This window comes from Cinclus cinclus, chromosome 6 (assembly GCF_963662255.1).
Source record: "Cinclus cinclus chromosome 6, bCinCin1.1, whole genome shotgun sequence".
NCBI lineage: Eukaryota > Metazoa > Chordata > Aves > Passeriformes > Cinclidae > Cinclus > Cinclus cinclus.
The window spans coordinates 33,293,119-33,312,838 of record NC_085051.1 but is presented as its reverse complement, the minus strand read 5'-3'; the positions used below and the strand labels follow the sequence as shown (position 1 = coordinate 33,312,838).

At 33.5% G+C, this 19,720-nt stretch overlaps 1 protein-coding gene across 3 annotated transcripts in view; it reads right to left on the bottom strand.

The window, feature by feature from the left end:
* Positions 1-19,720, bottom strand: part of DPH6 (diphthamine biosynthesis 6) — a 193,531-nt gene that overhangs the window by 151,521 nt on the left and 22,290 nt on the right. The gene's annotated exons all lie outside the window — the stretch shown is intronic.

Below are 19,720 nucleotides of genomic sequence, written 5' to 3'. Positions count from 1 at the left end.
GCTATCCCACCTATAAATAATTATCAGCAACTGATATCATACAATTAACTGAATTGTTAGTATTTTCCATGGTATGCAGAACAAGAGTGTGTGATGCTACTCTTTTTATCTTCACACCAGAACAAGAAAACTCACAGGAAACTTACTCAACATCACCTTTTAAAAATTCTGCTTAAAAAAGGTTTTTCAAGATACATTTTTCTCTGTTTCATTTAAATTACCTAAGCCAACAAACACCACTTTTACTTGTAAACCCACTGAGACTACAATATTTCAAAATGTACACAGTTCCAGTATTTTGTGAATTCTTGGATTTTTTAACTTGCCTGAGTCCCAATCAACATGCTGCACTTTCTTTTTCTAAATTCTGCTCTATCTAGACTTCGGTAAAAGTTCTTTCCTCTTTTAATCAAGGTCAATCATAACTACACAGTATTATTTACTTTCTGGACCTGTTCCAAATCCTGTGAAATTTGCAGCAAGATTTTACAACAAAATTTTCGCTTATATACCTGTGATGATGCATCCTGCCCCTGCTTTTCTCCTCTGGCCTATTCTATGATCTCAGAACTCCTGCGAAGCCTTGACCAAGCAAGCCGAGCAGTGAAGAGCCCCTTGACTGTACCAGCTGGATGGTGAAGCACTGCTGACTGTACCAGGAGTTTTTGCCTGGTACAGGTCGAAACAAATCTGACTGCAGCAGGGACATCAGCTGCCCAACCAAGGTGGGGAACAAAGGATAAGCAGCTACCCTTGGCAATCTAGGTAAATTATTTCCCTGAATTGTAGCCCAAGTGAAATGCAGCATTGTTACAAACTCAAAAAGCAAAGCAGTCTTCTCCTGATGTGCTGCTGAATTTAAAATTTGGTTCCTGTTTCTTATCAATAAACTTACGCAGAACGTGTTTTATTCAAATTATAATACAGTGAAAAATGTTCTGGTTTATGTCTCTCTGGAATAGTCTTCCCTCAGTCTATTATCTTACTCTTTACATTAATTCTCACCTCATATTGCCCAACAAAATTTATAAGTTATTCACACACAATATACATTTCAGATGTAAGAAACTTTATTTATCAAAATTCCTACATGTAGTAATCTAAAAAATGCATCACTATTTAAATTATGTACTTCCCCATGCCATTAATGGATGGACTCATTAATATGAAGCTTAATGCCAAATCAAACTGTTCAGGTTGATGCTTCTCACACATCCAAAACTAGCAGGAATGAAAAAAAATTATCTGTCACTTGTTCATTATCCAATGAAGGTCCAATAATTATTATCACTATTATTACTATTATCCATACAGTATTATTTCTTCTTCCCTTTGAGCTTTCTCTGCAATGTTTCAAAGCTCCTTTTAGAATAAAGGTAAGCCACAGATACTTCAATTTACTCAACTCACCCATTTACAAGAAGATTTCTTAAAAAGTTAATACAGGTGTGCAAGCAGAGTTTTCTTTAAAACAATTTGGTCAACTGATTCATGAAACCTTGAATCTTCAAATACATCTAAAATATATTCTCTGTACTATTTCATTTCCTGTTATTTTGATACACAGTCTACCTGTACTGCTAAAACTGCACTTAAGTTGCATTCTTAAATGTTATTTGTAAAAAGGTTAGAAAGTTGTGTAACAGTCTTGGAAATCTGATGTTAACTTGACTGATGTTAACAAGATAAACACTGTTTGTTTTTATTTTTATGTAAAAATAATAACCCTAGTAATTCCTTCAAAATGTCCTCTGTCACAATGTGAAGACATCAACCAACATATCCAAAAATATTACCTATATTTACATTTATCTTATTAATTCATCACAGTTTTAAGTTACCAGAGGTGAACTATGCCATCAGCTAAGTTCAGTAAATAATGTTTTTGAAGTATCTGGTACAAACAAACAGACGGGTATACAACTGCTGTCTCACAAGTAGATTAATCTCTATGATCACATAAATACATAGATCATATGCAGTTTTCCACATATTTTATCACAGAATCACTGAATGGTTCAGTCAAAATAAAAATCTGGCCTTGAACATTTCCAGTGATATGACATCCACAGCTTTTCTGAGCAACCTGTTTAGTAACACATTCATTTCTATTACGTCATCAAAACAAATAAGATATTAATTATTGTAATACTTATTATAATGCATTGCAGATCTGTAGTTACCACAATCTTTTCATTCTATTTCATTATATATATTTGCACTCTGTGCACTCTTCTTTCCCTAACAATGGGACATAAATAGGTGGATGAAAGATATTGAGAGTAACTGTATCACAAACTTCAAAATAAGGACGGTAACCTCACAAGAAACAAATATGGAGTGAAGTCTGATTTCCCAAATAGACAGATTTACAGAATCTCCGTGTTCATCCATGAAGATGAGAACTGACTTGCCCAATTTACTTCTAACAACCTCACAGAGCCATAAACATATTTTTCATTCATTATGGTTTTCAAGTTCTGATATGCATCAGCAAAGATACTTGCCAGGAAACTCCCTCAAATTAAAAATAAAAGTAAATGGAATTAGAGACTCAAATGTTCTCTTATACAAACACAGTACTTCTATACTAAAATGATCTATTGAGCAAACCTACTTGTTTGGGATTTAAAAAATTCTAGTCATGAGTCCCAGGAAATTTCATAACCATCCTATGATAATGGAATTTTAAAAGCCACAGAAGGTTCACAGAACACATACTTACTAAATGGCCATTGAAGCAATGGCCCAAACTTGAAGCTTACGTATCAAGATTACTCATAAGGTTGTTTGGGTGTTTTGAGATTGTTTGGGTGTTCTTTACTGCACAAACCTGTAACTCACTGGATGCGCATGATTATACAGTGACACATGTGCAAACACAAATATGTACACATTTGTACAATACATCTCGATGTCAGTAACTGAAAAACAAGGCTATTATTGTCTGCTTGCTTACAACTTATGTTAAATCTGATTTAAATAATAACATAGAAGATTGTCTGCACTTATTCTAGCTTATTTCCTTTGATAATATGTATGTTCTAATTGTCTTTTGAAATGGTAGTACATCATGTCACTTTGCAGTTGTGGTAAGTCTAAAAAATTATGTTTAAAAAATTCTCACAGATAATTATTTATCACCTCCTCTTTTCATTCAGCTCTTCTCATTGTAAAGAGCAAACATAAACTCTCATCACTGTCCAGACAATAGCTTCCACAAAGACAAACATCAACATACTTAATACATGCTTTGAAATGAGAGAACTAGTTAATAAACTTACATTCCATGAAATTGAATAAATTTAATCCCCCTATTTTGTCCAGCTCAACTAATTAAGGCTGGAGTTGCATAAATTTGATAAATAAGAAGATTTGAAAGGAGGAAGGATGGAGGATGAGGCAGAAGAGAAAAACACTATGGTCTAATAAACTTCCTGAACTCCTCAGCTGGACAATATTTACATGACATCTTGTCCCACAGTATATTCAACTCAGCAGCTGAAGCTTGCAAAGAGTACTATCTGGAAGCTACTTATTCCCTGGACTTATTCTTTGGTATTGAGAGAGTTATTGGAAACCTTGCAATCAGATAACATTTTGTTTGACTAAGAGTTGATTATGGTTAGCAGAGAATCCATCCCAGAATCAATAATGCCTTCACTTTTAATGTGGACTCTGATCAGGTTTGGTAGCATTAAAAGCATGTTCACAAAACTGTACCCAGCAAGGGTAAACCAAGCTGACATCTGCAGGTAAATAGTGACCTGCACTGAGCTCAAAAGCTGAGGAAGTGCATTCAGGAAAATTCAAAAGGGAAAATGTTACATGCTGTATCACATAAAAGGTAACAGATAATAGAAAAACATCTGAAGAAAATTAATTTGAAAAGGTGGGTTTTTTTCTTGGGTTGAGTGGATCTTTTAATTATTATTTTAAAAAGCATCATATACTGTTAATTTAAGAGATTATTTATCTATGTTAAACTTTACTAGTATGTTTCTAGTGAAATAGGATACTCTAAAATAAAAATAAACTGCTTATCTGGACTATTTGGATAATTAATAAAGGACTTAGTACAATATACTTTGTCACAAAGTATTACAACACAAAATTTAAAATGTGCACATAAAACCAGACGCTAAACACAAACGTACACAGATACTAACAAAGTTTTATTTTCCATATGACGCTCTAAAACATATTTTTCCCCTTTAGAGCTACCAAAAATACTCATTTTAAAAGTCAGATAGAAAAATAAACTTTCAAAAAGCAACTAAATAAGACATTTTAGTAGTTTTTTTAAATGGACTTAAGAGAATTATTAGCTATGTTTTAACAGTAAGTGAAGTTACACCATTATTCTTTATCTTGTTATAACAGTTAATTTCTTCCTGTTCAGAGGACAAGACAATAATCTTCATAAACAATTGTGTTAGAACACCTCATTGATCTTTGCAACTGTAACTGTACTAAAACATATAATTTATGCCTAAGGCATCCTAGTTTAAAAGTTATTTACTATTTTTAGTGGGTTAATGAACAACAAAATTCAAAATTCTTACTCTTCGTGTATCATAAATTACTGTTGGCTGCATTTCCTATCAGGAAATAGTATACAAAATTTAACAGTTTTGTGAAAGCTCCAAAACTGCAGGTTTTAAGGTGCCTCTGTTATATCCATGTACAATTCTACTGTACAGCTTCACAGCTAAAGTAAAAGGTAAACAGAGCGGTAAGATTAATTTACAATAGCATACTGGTATTTAAATTTTGGTTTGTTTTCTTTTTTTTTTTCAATTAATGATACTAACAGTAATCTGAGGAAATTACTACATATGCACTGTAGAAATAATACTGGTAGTATTATATATTCCAGTATTATACTGGAAGTGTTCTACTAGTAAGTAAAACATTTATTGCAGTAGTATCAGTATGGAGGTTTTCTATAATTTCATATTTTAATGTCTTTACCTGACCCTTTCAGAGTTCAGTAAAAAGAAAATTAGTGCTAATGTTTTCAATTTAATTATTATATTACATGCACTGTAACTATTAATGGGAAATGTTATATTAATGAATGTAAAAGTTAGCTGTAAATTACCTCAGAGTTATTATCAATTTCCCATGTTACTGCTCCTTAAGATAACCCTTTCCCTATGGTCCTTCTGGTAATTTTTCTTTGCCTGATAAACATGATGATTAAACAGCACACAGTGCAAACCTTTGATACTTTTTAAATTAAATCCATGCCCAGCCTAAGGGCTGTGTCTGATTTCAACTAAATGTGTCAGTTAATCAGATAAAAAATTATCAGCAACTCAATGAAACAGCAGCCTTAGGCTTCATCAGTGCCAGAGAAAGCTGAACAAAATAAGACATACAGACAATATCACATTATGAGTAAAGGTTACTGCTAAGCATATCACTGCACAGCACTATTCACCACCTTTAAAATGTCTATTTGAAATGAAATATTACATACAACAGCCAAAATATTAAGAATGAAAAATGAAGTGCTAGATCTATGCCTATATCTGTCTATTCATGTGTATTGCATGAAAATTTGAGCACTGCCATTCAGAAAAATGCAGAATATCCCAAATATTTACTGTGTAGGCCAGATATTTGTAAGAAAATTAGGTATAAGCAGCTAAAGAATGGTTAAACTAGATTAAATTTTTAACATGTGCCTCACAGCTTTGCTACAACAGAGTTCATATTTCATAACCAAGGTAAAAAGTATAGTCTCCAAATGAAATTCCCGTTCCAATTAATATCCTTCTTAAAGCTTGCATGAATAACTGAAAACTGTTATCCATACTTAGAATACCGTTTAAGGTTATTTGTGCCTAAATAAAGATTACCATACAGTTGCAAAACTTCAAATTAAAGCACAACATATTTGCAGGTGGTGACTGACAACATATACTTTCGTAACAGGACTTTTAGGCTTCTACAATTATTTGAGTGGAAACTCTTAAGTATGAGCTTTGCCTTGTAATTTGTGAAGCCTTCTAAGATCACTGATTATAGTGATTTCAAACAGAGTATGTGATTTTTTTTCTAAGCTTTGATATATCTGACAGATGCATCTGCAAGTAATCAAAGACAGTATGGAAATATTCCTGAGACATAAGGATATAATAACTGTGTGTCAAATTGAAAACCCACTATTCGGTAAGGCTCTGAAGACTAGCTACGAATCACGTAGATCGTCTTAGCGATGGCAGATCACTACACATCATCTGGGACTTTCCTGTCTTCCACACAGGCACCTCAAAACACATATCTCATGCCCTCATTCCTTAGGAAGAAGTAGTTCCAAAACCAGGTGGGAATTAATATAATGTGGATTTACATTAAATCCCTGTATGAACACTCTCATTATGAAGTTCAGAAGTCTTCAGCGGCCTTATCTCAACTTACTTTGGAAGTAAATTACTGAGTAATGATATCTCTACAAGGTGATAATACTATATAACTAATCTACTTTAAGAGCGAATTAGGTAATTCTTTTACAAATGCCTTTCATAGGACATAGGCACCCTCCCACCCACCTTTGAGCAAAACCGATGGCCTAACTTCAAGAGTTTAACAAATGCAATCACCAGAACACCGCACACATGTACACACATCCTCACCCACCATCAATTCATGCAGTGCAGGGCCACCTTTAGTATCTGACTGCAATCTGACAATAAATACATTTAAATAGGATATGGTTCTCTTAATATCTACATGTGCTAAATGTTCAGGGAGATGGTGCAGGCATACATTTGTTTGCACATAACCACATACACACACCACAGCAAAGGAGAAAGGAAAGAGGGCAAAAGAAACAGAAATACCACTCTCGAAGTCTAATATCAAACAGAGGCATATTGAAAAGGCTAGAACTGCATTCCAAACAGGAAAAATTTAAAACCAGGAAAAAATCTTCCATTATAGCCATATACCACACCGTAAATGCAAGCTGTCCTGATACACTGATTTTCCATTTAGCTGTATTTACAAAGTGAACAATTAGTCTTAGAAATTAGAAATAATTCATTAATTCATTTTTTTAATTTTATATATTAATTATTATCATAGAAGTCAATAAAGTTGCTGTATAATTTTAGATCCCACGCTATTTCACAATACTTTTTTTTCTAAATTATTTAATTTAGATTAATTTATTCATTTTACCAATTTAAAAATGTTATATTAAACCCAGTGGGCATTTGGCAAAATTTAATACAGTTAGACTTATTTATCAAAAAACACAGAATACTAAAATAAAAACTAACAGACATCCACTATTTTAAAGGCTACCTAAAGAGTTTTCTACAGAACTGCTTTTGTTTTCTTTAAACCTATTAACTGAGGCCTACATTCCCGCCAGGGGCTGCAAAGACTTTGACAATGAAGCAAAAGCCTCCAGCTGAACAAAAAAAAAAAAAAAAAAATTTTTAATTGCACTTTGTGCAGAGAACTGGCTTCAAATACATGTCTGCTTCACCTTTGGGACTTCTAACTCTTAAATATTCAAATAATTACACAGCAAACTTGCCTGCAGACACTTCTTTCAGGAAATCTTATTTACAAAATCACCTCTAGAAAGACTGATTACTTAATTTAATAATCAAAATTAACATGAACAGTCAACTCTAGATTGAATAAATGTTATTACATCAGAACAACAAGATGCCAGCAAACAACTACGCAACAGTCAAATAACCATGTATGTTTCTGTTCTGATGCTGCACTGGATATTTTAAGTGCTGGTGATTTTATGTGTAACTATTTCACAATCAAGAGCAGTTATAGTCAGTTCTAAATCTAATCTAATCTAAATCTAATTTAAAAGCTAGGTTTTTAACATACCAATGTGCATAAATGCTTCAGCAAAAAAAAAAAAATTAAAGAACTTGCATTATAAAGGCAGGTACTGGCCTATATTATGATGTCTCATATCAATGTCTTGCTGAAGAAACCACTTACTAAATCTAGAGAAAGGTCAAAGTAATATTAGTTTGTATGTTACTAGTTAAGAGAAACTTGCATCATACTCTGACTTCAGACAGGCAAAATTTAAGTTTTGGATTTCTTTTTTAAAATAGTATCTTTAACAAACTGTAAGAGCCAGACTTAAACTAAATTTTTGAATATAGACACAAGGTCTTTTTCCCTTGCTTTGACCACGGCCTCCACACAGACCAGCTTCTTGATGCCAGTGGCAAGGTACCCCTCCACAATGAAAACCAGTAAGACATGGATCCAGTACAGCATCTAGAGAACTGAACAGACTCTATTGCTCTGGTTATCTCAGGTATCCACCATGGTTTAGGTCATTCAAGTCACTAACAAATTTCCACTAAGGGAAGCTACTCTAGGAAAATATCATGTAAGAATTGTCTAGTTTCATTTATTTCTATATGAGTATTGTCAAAGTAATACTATTCAATGGACAGACACTGACAAATAGTGAGGCACATAAGTAACCTGATTCTTGTTAGTAATTATGAGAGCAAACAGTCCTTTTTGAGAAAGCAAAGCTGTAGGCATTACATGATACCTAATTTTCCTTTTTTAATTCTTTTACTACACACAACAGCACAAGGCTCAGAACTATGGAAGAAAAACATTTCTTAAATGAAAATGAGCTATTTTGTCCATTAGAACCAAAACTTCTTTTTCTCCCTTATGTTTTCTTGTAAAGAAATGTGAAAAAAAAAATCACTTTTATTTCTCTAAAATTAACTCTTAGATGTGACAATGTGACAGCAAGGTAGCTGCCTGCTTATTTTTACATGTTTTAAAGCATGTAAGGATTTCCAGTAAAGTAAGTCCATTTCACTGACACTAACAAGTCTGCTAAGTAGATACATTTATATACATTTAGATAATTAATTCTCCCATACACTATATCTTTCAAAACTGCACGCCATAGTCATGAAATCTATGTAAGGTGCACTGACATATGAGCACTCTCACACACTCACATATGCATTCTCACATTGCCAGTGAACTCAATTTAAAAGGAAAAATACTTTCAATAGGACAATTTGCTTATACTCTTATGACTTCAAAGAACTCTACTAACCTTTACCATTTAGAGAATATCTTTTCATAGTCCTCAATGTTCAGCCTTTGTAATGTCCAGTATTTGTAGAAAACACCTCCTGAAAGTATTTATAAATCAGACTCTCCACCAAAACTTTACTGCCAAACTTAGCTTTTCAGCTACTAGCTTTGCAGAAATAACACCTGGAGCATACTGTGCTGGAGCAAAATGTCACATTCAAAACATCACAAATGAAAAAGTAAATTTTCATTTAAGGTTGTTCAAAATATGAAATATCTGAACAAGTCATGCAAATGCAGTCAAAAGTGTTCATTACCACTTGCCTGAACTGTCGACCACATTCAGTAATCTGCAGTACTTGAGTAAAAATATGACAGGCATGAAAAACAAAATTTTAACCTCATAGTTCCTTGATGAAAAGCAGATATTTTATCAATAAATCTGCATATTTTTAACTTAGACTCTTGCAGACAGCTAATTCACATCTACCTCTATGCTGAGTCATGTCTATCAGTAACACGAACATACTTTATAACTAACTTATAATGTGAGGATGCAAAAGATTTGCCATCATTCCTGAACTGTCACAAAATCTTAAACACTGAAGTACATGCAGAATAGTTAAGTGACTAATAAATTAAAAAACTTTAACTGTTGACAGAGAAATTAAAAACTCCGAGGTTTTCACAGGTTTTTTAGTTAAAAATGGCATCTTCTCTCACAATGCCAAAGTCTTTTTTTTAATATAAAACAAGTATTACAGCAAAGATTATTAGAGTGGCATGAGTTACTAGAATGTGAAATTACCTGAAAATGAATGTATGAGAAGAAAGGCATGGTTGAGGAAATAAGATTCACTAAATTTCATTTGGTATTACTCTAATGGGAAACTGTAGGCCACTATGGTCAAACAAACATCAGTTGGCAAGAAAGGTGGACAACTTTCAACTGAAAATTTCCTGCATGAATCAACATCATTGTTCTGCTATACATGCAAATTTGTTGGTAAATTGTGTCCCCCTAAAAATTTCTTCAGAATATCATATACACATTTTCAAACTTCTAAATCATTATGCTGCTACTATTTCTGTGAGCAAATAATCTTAGCATGAACTGAGTACACAGAAACTCACACAAGATTCCTAATATATACTGCAGATTCCAATTTTTCCCAATGACAACATGTTTTAGATAAACTCTCTCAGAAATATTGGTATTATCTGCACTGCTAATAATCCTCTCTTCTGATCTTATAATCACTCCTCCTTACATAAAAGCAGAACACAGGACTTTCAAAAATATTATGCTGGAGGAAAACAGTCTATTGAAAACACAAGTCCAAAAAGAAAAGCCTCTTTCTTTTTGTACTTGGAACAGAAACCTCATGAACCCTCCTTTAATCTTGAACATTTTTGTTACTTCTCCAAAAGTCAAGAGGGTTGGGAAATTATTTAAAACTGTTAGGAATCTCAAAAATGTAACACCTGATGTTTGTTTCATCAAATTAAGTTAGTATGGTAAGGTTCTTTGTCTTTCTTTTGCCTAAATAACACTGATTCTAGAAATCATATAAAAAAGAAACATTGAATAAAACTGAATTTAATGAAGGCATAGATTTTCAAATTGTTCTATAGCCTACACAAACTTAAAGCAATCCTGATTAAATATTCTTAAAAAACTCACCCCTCACCTTCTACATTATTATAAATTTGCTTCTAATTTTTGCAAGTAATCATCTTCAAATTTAAGTATTGACACAAAAATCACTGTTTCAGAACCACAATGTCTACTTTGCACTTCCCATAATAAGAATTCATTGAGGATTAAAACTTTTTGAGCAAAACAAAGAATTCTGCACATAACTACTTAGTGTTATTTTATGCTACTCATCTATGGTATCATTTACTTATATTGATGAAAAAATTTCAACTATCAATAACATCTTTCCCAGACTGCAGAGAAGCACAAAATGCCACACTATGACTTTCAGGTTTGATTCTCTCATAAAGTGCATTCGTTTGGATATTTTTCCATCAGTATCTTTGAAAAAAAGACAAGGTTTCCTAGCATTACTAAAATGATAGCAATGATTCTGTCTTAAGAGAAACATTCCAAAACAATATCAAATTGCGCTGACAAACTTAAGAAAGTTATCTTGAAGAATCAAATCTTTCTCTTCAGTGAGCTGCTTAGCAGGAAGAATCAAGGGTTCTTCCCAATATTTTCTTGTCACAATAGAAACAAGTATTTTTCTATATGATTTCAGTAAAATATATATGTGCTGAATGATCATATTTCAGACACTTCACATTTTCAGCTGCAGCCACATAAAGTCATATTTCTAGAAAACTTGGCTATGTCTACCTTTGCTCAGATATGGTAATTTGGGAGAATAGCTTAATAATACATTATTAAGGATAACGTCTTCCCACTTACAATAAAAACACTTCTGCATTAGCTATTTAGAGCTTATTAATTAGAACCAATTAATAAAGATAAGGAACTAAAAATATACCCAGAAGAAATAATGCAATATTACCTCTCAGTAAAAGCAAGTTAGATGTACTGCAAGATTGTTATACTCAGTGTAGTGGGTCCATATTGCCTCCAAATTCCCATTTTTTACCTTATACTCAGAGTATACTTCCATAAACTAATCTTTACAGAGTAGAAGGTTACTGGATTTCAGGTCCCTGAGGAGAGAACAACTTCCAAAACATTCCGCTGCTAACAGTCCTTGAAGTCTCTAAAGCTCCCAGTCTAGTCCAAACTTCAAAACACCCTCTTAATTGCACTGCATTAAGGGTTCTCACTTTATTTTAATGAACAAAGACTAAAATCTCTCACAGATGATGATATCTGGCATAGTAGCAAGTACCCTGTTGTAGTATCAATACCAGGAAAGTATTCTCCCTTTTTAGTATCAGATAATTTTTATAGGTCTTTGGACAAAATGCATGTACAAATACTTTCTAAATGTAGGGAAAAAACGTGTGTCTTCAGCAGTGATTGAATTTCTCCATTTCCATCAATGGATGTGTGTAATTCTTCAGCAACAGCACATGCCAACCACGTCATGAGATGAACTGAGAAATTTAATTTTTTTTGGAGTCATCTAAGTGGGTAATATTGTTTACGATGCAAACAGATAACTAATCTATAAAGAGCTTCATCATGTGTCTCCTCTCTAAACCTTAATTCAATCCTTCTGGCAACCTTTCTCTCCTTCTACAATAGGTTACATAATCCATAAAGTAAGACAATTATTTTAATTACAAGATGTGGGGGTCTTTCCAGTGACAGATCCTCTTTTCTTTCCAGAATATTACATTTTAATTTCTAAATTAATTTTGACTTGTGTATCACTGTAACTAACAAGTATTCTGGGAATACAGCCCTGCCTGGATATTCCAGGTCAAAGTAATCTGTTGGTAACAACATATTTTTCTCATAAAAGAGAAGCAGACCAAGGAGTCCGAAAAATCCCAAACATCAAAGAATCACCAATTTCAGCCTACCTACAAGATAGAGCTTGGTCAGATGAAGAATGCAATCATTTTACTAGGAGAGTGCAAATGTAACTCAAGAAATTCAAATGTTCTGGATCACTGTGCACTTCAGTCTAGACTGGTTTTCTTGTTGTAGCCTTGGAGCAGGGAAAGAACAAGGCAAAGGAGGCCAGTATACAAGATTCTAGTGTGCACCATACTGCTTGTCAGATCACACTTGTGTGGACAAGCAGGAGCAGACCTGAAAAGGGTGTATAACCTCATTAAGATTTATAGGGAATATAAAAAGTCAACCTGATTTAAAAAAAAAATAAATTAGGAGAATCAAAAATATCAGTGCTGGAGCTCAATTAGTAATAAACAGAATCAAAACTATCAGTGCTGGATTTCAACTAGTACTAAAGGATTATAAAGGCCATGTTTTGCTTTAATGCATCTAAAAATGAATTCAATTCATGAAAGAAAAATATTAAGCTATACTGTAGTTGTCTGTCATCGGAGACAAACATCACACAGCAGAGTATCAGATTAAAGAAAAATGTTTCTAGCCCTTCCTTGATCCAGGTGTAACTCCTGCATTCCACACAACTTAGAATGAAACATTAGTGGCAAGTCTTAGACATATCTAAAATAAACTGGCCATTTGTTAAAACAAAATTCTGATGTGTAATTCAAAATTACTACCCACTTCTGCCTATCATTAAGAGCTAGTTTATAATGACAATGAATACAAAGACACCTTTTTTTTTTAAGAGAATCTTTCTGAAAGCTGCACTTGTATAGAGCAGTGTTTCTAAAGTCAAATTCAAAGCATTATTTTATTTCCAATTTCCATGTCTTGGAATGTATTCCAATTTTTTTCTTTTAAACTCTGCAAATCTGTTGCACATATTTATCCCCTCTAAATTTTGTACTGCAAATTTCACTAATACTTCATTGTTAACAAAGAACATGCAGATGGCTTTGGGTTGTTTTCAGATTTCCTTAATTTTGAGGTATTTTTATAGCAGCAGAATACAAAAGATACTCCTTAATATTTTTAGTACCAGAACAAAACATTTGAATCAAGATAAAATCACTATATCATGAATATCACTCTGTGAAAAATACCATATGACTAGAACAGACCATCCCTTTAGGGAAAAATATAATGTTCAAGTGGATTATTCTTTTAGGTGTGTAATGGAAAAGCATTCCACCAAGTCCCAGAAGAAAAATCAAAATATGCATTTAAATGGAAATACTATGCAATGGATAGGACAAAATAAACCCCTAATAACTGTGAAGAGCTATATATATATATATATATATATATTTATATATATATATATATACACACACACACATACATGTAAACACAGGAAGCCATATACATGAAATTTTACTCATACATATTTATTTAATTCTAAATATATATATTTATGCATATAATTTTAAATTTTAAAAGCTAAGTTTGTAGCTCTAGGCTTATCTCACAAGTATCAAGATACAGTCACATCACATATTCTGGTTTTGGTCACAATTTCAAGTAATATATACAACTCAGCTCTGTGCAAGAAGTTGTGAGTATTCTTTTTTAATTTTCTGCACATTTTGTGCCAGACCATATTCTAAACAGCTTTTACAAAGTGATAATGTTTCACTGACAGTGTTTTGTGTACTTCACATAAAATTAAATCTCAGACAAACCTTGAGAAAAAGAAAGCAGAAAGCTAAGCAATACAGCATGCTGCTCTTTTTGACCCACAAACGATTATCAGTTATTTTAGAAGTTATGACAGTTTTCTCAAGTCCTTAAGGAGTCTGACACCATTGGTATAGCTTTTAACACTGCATTTATGTTTATATCACAATACAATAAAACAGCAGGAATAGTGTTCAAATTACTTGGGTATTGGATGGTTTATTGAAAATAACAGTATTACCATAACATTAAAAAAAATTATTTGAATGTGCTAAGTAATCACTGCTATCCATGCCGCATATGAATTATGGGATAAATTTTGGAAGGCATCACCAATTACAAAGACTACTTGGTCTGTCTCTCTGATGGAGGACTCTATGCATGAACAATAAATCCTAATCAAACTGAATAACCAGTAGTATGTCAATACTTGAAAAAAATTAGTGAAATCAGTGCTATGCAAATTATTTGTTGTTACAATACAGATGACTTCATCATTAGAGCTAATATTTACTCTTCTTTGTCAGGTACAAATAAAAAGCAGAATATAAACAACGCAACCACTCTTCTCACCATCCTTTCCCTGCAGATTGCTACATAAAGCACAGTACCAATGGCATCAGTACTTAATTTATCTAACTGTATTAGTAATTATTTTATGATTTTTAAAAGAAGGGAAAAGAGAGTTCATTTTTTAAAGTGTCCTGCTATTTTGTAGTACTTAATGCTAGAAATACAAGGCTAACTTGTGCTAACCCTCTCAGAAAAATTTGAGACCAGCTACCTTCAAATTTGGGCAAACCTATTCTCCATTTCCTAACAAGGAACTTCCATTATTTTCAATGACAAAAAACAGTTTAGCAAGATTTGTAACCATTGATAAGGGTTTGGAGAAGCACTACTATTGCCACTGCAGCCCCTCATATCAGAGAAACCTCACTTAATGAGATGCCTTGTAAAGGTTTCAAAAAGAGACATTTGAGCTGCTTTTGTATTCAGTATCATGGGCAATCACACTACAGGTACAAACGTGGCAGGTAAAACAGTAATAATAAAAATCCATTTTCCACTGAAAGAGGGTTCTTGTCCACAGATACTTCTAACCCTTCCACCTAAGAGAGTTTTTGCAAGTGCCCTATTAGAAAGATTAAATGGGTGCTTCGGAAAATTCATTGAAGACAGCGCATACTGCAATTATGTCCAATGCATGAAGAAACATGCCCCAAAAGACAACTTCTAAAACTACTTAGATTTATATATAATTATATATAGTGACAAGTACACACTATATACACTTTGAAGAAAGGAAAATAGAATCAGATATTAATCCATTGCAAAATAATTCATCAAACTAAGGCAAATTAAAAGTGAATGGCCTACTGCTTTTAAATTATGCTCACTTTCAAGTTTACCCAGAATATCCACTGCAAAGCAAATGTTTCAACTCCTAATGACCTGCCTTCATGAAGTGTACACGCCTGAAACAATGACAACTAAGAAATGCTTTGCAACTTCTGCTGACACTTGAAACTCAGCCTGAATTCTACTTGAAGAGAAACCTATATAAACTTCAACATAGGCAACGACTGATATGACTGAATGTTGTTTCTTTTTCCTTTTCTTTCCTTTTTTTTTTCTTTAATCTCTGATGCAGTCTTCTCTCTTCTTGCATAGAAATGAAAAAAGTACCCGAGCACTTCAAGAAACTCAAGTTTCAACAATGTAGAAGCAAAGATATCCCTGCCTTTTTCCATAGTTTGCCCTGCACTTTCAATAGCTTTCAACAGTATGTGATTTTATTTCTAATAAATATAATTTACAATACAGTATAAAAAATTGACTTTAAAATTCCTTGCAATTATGGAAAAGGCACTTACTCAACAAAAGCACTCGGTGAAACTCCTATGTTGTTTACTGCTTTTTCAATGGCAATTTTTAGATATTTCTGGTCAGAGAAGGTCCATTCTGCAGTTTAATCAACTGGATTGGTACAGGACAAAAAACATCAGCTGGTAATTTCCACATTTGAGTCCAATAGCTAAAAGTCTGTCTGTAAAACAGTTGGCAAACACAAAATATCATCCCTCCTCTGTACCATTCTTATTAGCTCTGTCAATTAAAATGCAGTATTTTAAGGCATCAAATTTTCATCATAAAGACTTCCTATTCTGTGCAGTTTACTAAATATATAACCAGAAATAGATCCTTTTTTTCTACAAATTTAGGCATATTCACAGAAACTGTACACCACCTTGGAAAAAAGTCATGTCTCACAAGTGTCTGAAAATTAGCTAGGTTTTTTTTAAAGAGGGTACCTCAGGTATTATTCATGCATTTGGAAAGGCTTAACCTGATCCCCTGTCTTCATTATGTGGTTTTACTCAGAAAAAGCCAACTCCTCTACAAACTGACATGGAAATTAAAGGCCCCCTTTGACAGAGCATCTAAGCTCTACTTTAAATACAGTGGCAAGCATGGCCAGGGATTAACAGCACAGCCTCTCTGAGAACCACTGGCACTGTTCTTTGTGCAAGAGCAGTGAACAGAGTACTTTGTCTCTTCTAGCAGTCTTGATGTACACAGGAAGGAACCTCCTTTTACTTTTGATTACCAGTAGACACATTCTCAGCTTAGTGTACAGTCTATGCCTAATCCCCTGTCTTTCCAGTATAATAATTAATGCATACTCTACTATTACTAATTATGTAATCAGAGATGTGCTGAGGTTATACAATAGTAATACAAACTGTTATAAGTAAGAAGTTTGAAAAGTATTTGTGATGTAAACACATAGCATTCCAAAATGTGCAATTCATCACAGCACTTTTGCCTTCCACTTCCAGCAGGCTACCTCAGCTATCAATACTGCCTTAAAACATTACATAAAAATACAGGATGCAAAGATGAGAAAATACAGTAACTTCACTTACAAGCAATCTTGGTTTGTTTCATACTAGGGGCAAGAACAGAAATAAAGCTACTAGGCAGAAGGTGATGTTACCATTTTATGATTCTGTGATTATCATTATTACTTGGTGATAGTAACACAGTAGCAGTTCAAGGCTAAAATGCATCTGGAATTTTCCAACACAATAGTTTTTCATTAGAAATGCCAGTGCATTAAATCCTAAGTGTTTTATAAGAAGCAATTGGTTTTGGCCAGTTTCCAGTTAAGATTGAGATTTCTTGCCAGGTTGCTGTCAGTTTACTTAATGGGCTCCACCAGAGTGTGCATTTGTATGGTCCACAGCCCTTAACACAGTTCCCCAGGCAAAATGTTGTGAACTTAGGAACAGACTTTCCCCATCTGACAACATGGTTCTACCAGCCTGAAGACAGGACCCAGAAAGAGTAGAACAAAACACCCAAATCCATTTTCTCACAAGAATTATCTGTTCAAGTTCAGGAAGACAGAAAAAAAATCCAATTTTCTGCTTTCATTTGTCTCACAGGAAAGTTCAGTATCTCATTTTTCTCCTTTCTCACCAAAAATCTTTGGAAATCTTTTTCCCACATAATGAAGATTCTGCACTTCAGTCAGTTAACTGCAAACCAGTTTCACAACTGCACTGCAACCAAGCATTAATATGATACTTTCTACAAAAATGCTTGGCCAAAAAACCTCATTAAGGTTTTACATTGATATTTGAGATGATCTATGCTCACACAAATCTGATCCAACTTTTCCATTTTAAACAGGCTTGATGCTTCTGAAACAAAACACAATACTACTTATACCAGAAACAAGACGAGTATGAACCAGGTACTAAAACATCACATTCATGTAAAGTCTAACTTACCCTTAACCCAGGTAAAGCTGTAAGTGAAAAGCCTTCAGGAAATGCCAATATATGGAAGCACCACCACCCCAATCTGAGTTGACAAGACCATACTTTAGGGAATATTACTACAAGGTAGAGAGAATTTGTGTAGCAGAAAGAAAGGGCAGCTTGAGGATCTTCCTTGAGGAAAAAATGTAAAAGAAGATTTTTAGAAGGAGATTAGAAGTAACAGAAAGGAAAGGCAGATAAAAATGTGCCAAAGACATGGTAGAAGAGGTAACCAAAAATATCAACAAAGAAATAGCAAAATCAAAAGATAAATATGTAACAAAGTAAAACTTCACAGGATTTCTCTGTCAAGGAGCAACAATTAAAAAAATTATAGAAGAAAACACTTTCTAGGAAATTTTACCAAAAAAATATTAAGAAAGTCCCCAAACACTTAATGCTATCCAAAAATCTGCTCCACCTTGCTTCATTTTGATAGCTTGCATAAATTGGAAATGCATTTTCAATCTTCTGAAGTTCTGACATCTCATATTGTCAATAAACCTCTAGCATCAAGTTGCTCTCAGAGTGGCAGCCATTACACCCCCTTAAAATCTGAAAGTAAACATGTACCTAAATGTGGGGGAGAGGAGTATTTATTTCTTCCAATTGTGAGAAAGTCAGGCTTTCTTTTCTCCAGGAAGACATGTCCTTAGTCACCATGAGCATATCAGAAAGGGAACCTGAACACAAAGGCATGGTGAAGGAGGGAGTCAGGTTGGCAGGTTCACAGTGTTTCAGAAAATAAGAAAAAATACAATTTGTTCAGGTGATACCAGAATATTAAATGTTAAATAAATGGAGTGGGAATGTAAGCAGACGCATTTCGAAGTAGAAATAGAGAAAAACATGCAGGAAAATAGTATCAGGAAAAGGTGTAGACCAGAAAACACTGAGATGAAAAATCAGGAACCCTGCCAACAGAGAAAACTGTCAACTTAATTGATCTTGAACCTATTCCAAAGGCAGAGAGAATGGATGTTGTAGGGCCATTACTGAGCAAGAACGAAGAAGAGATATATGCTAATCTTCTACCCCTCCTCTTCCAAACTCCAGTAGTCTCCAAAGTATGACTGTTTAATTATCATAGTTCTATTTCCATTCCAGTCACAAGTAAATACTGGGGAAAAAAAAACCAAGAAAATGCAAAAAAATTGAAGTTATTTCCTAAACCACTGCTCCTGTGGTCAGCTTTTTTTTGTTTGTTTGTTTTGTTTTGTTTTGTTTGGTTGGTTTTTTTTTGCAGTGACACTTAAAAAATACGAAACATTAGTTCAGTATTACAGTACAATCCCAACAATATTTTGAGGGGTATTATTACTGTATGTGTTGTTTTAATAGGAAATGGATAGCAAGAAAGATAGAATCACTTGTACAGAGCATCACGGATCCTTTTGGTATCTTTTCTGCCTAAAGCTATCTGCATTTTGTTTACAATTCAGATTCCACATCTTTAAAAGTATATAACAGAGTAAGCTGGATATTTATTTTTCTGGTAAAGTCAATATGTAGCTGCATCACAGACAAGACAATGCCTGTCTTCCTTTATTATCCCTTCTCACTCATTCCTCAACTGCAGTCTGATTGTTATGACATTCTCCAAGATTAAGAACAACCTGATTATTTA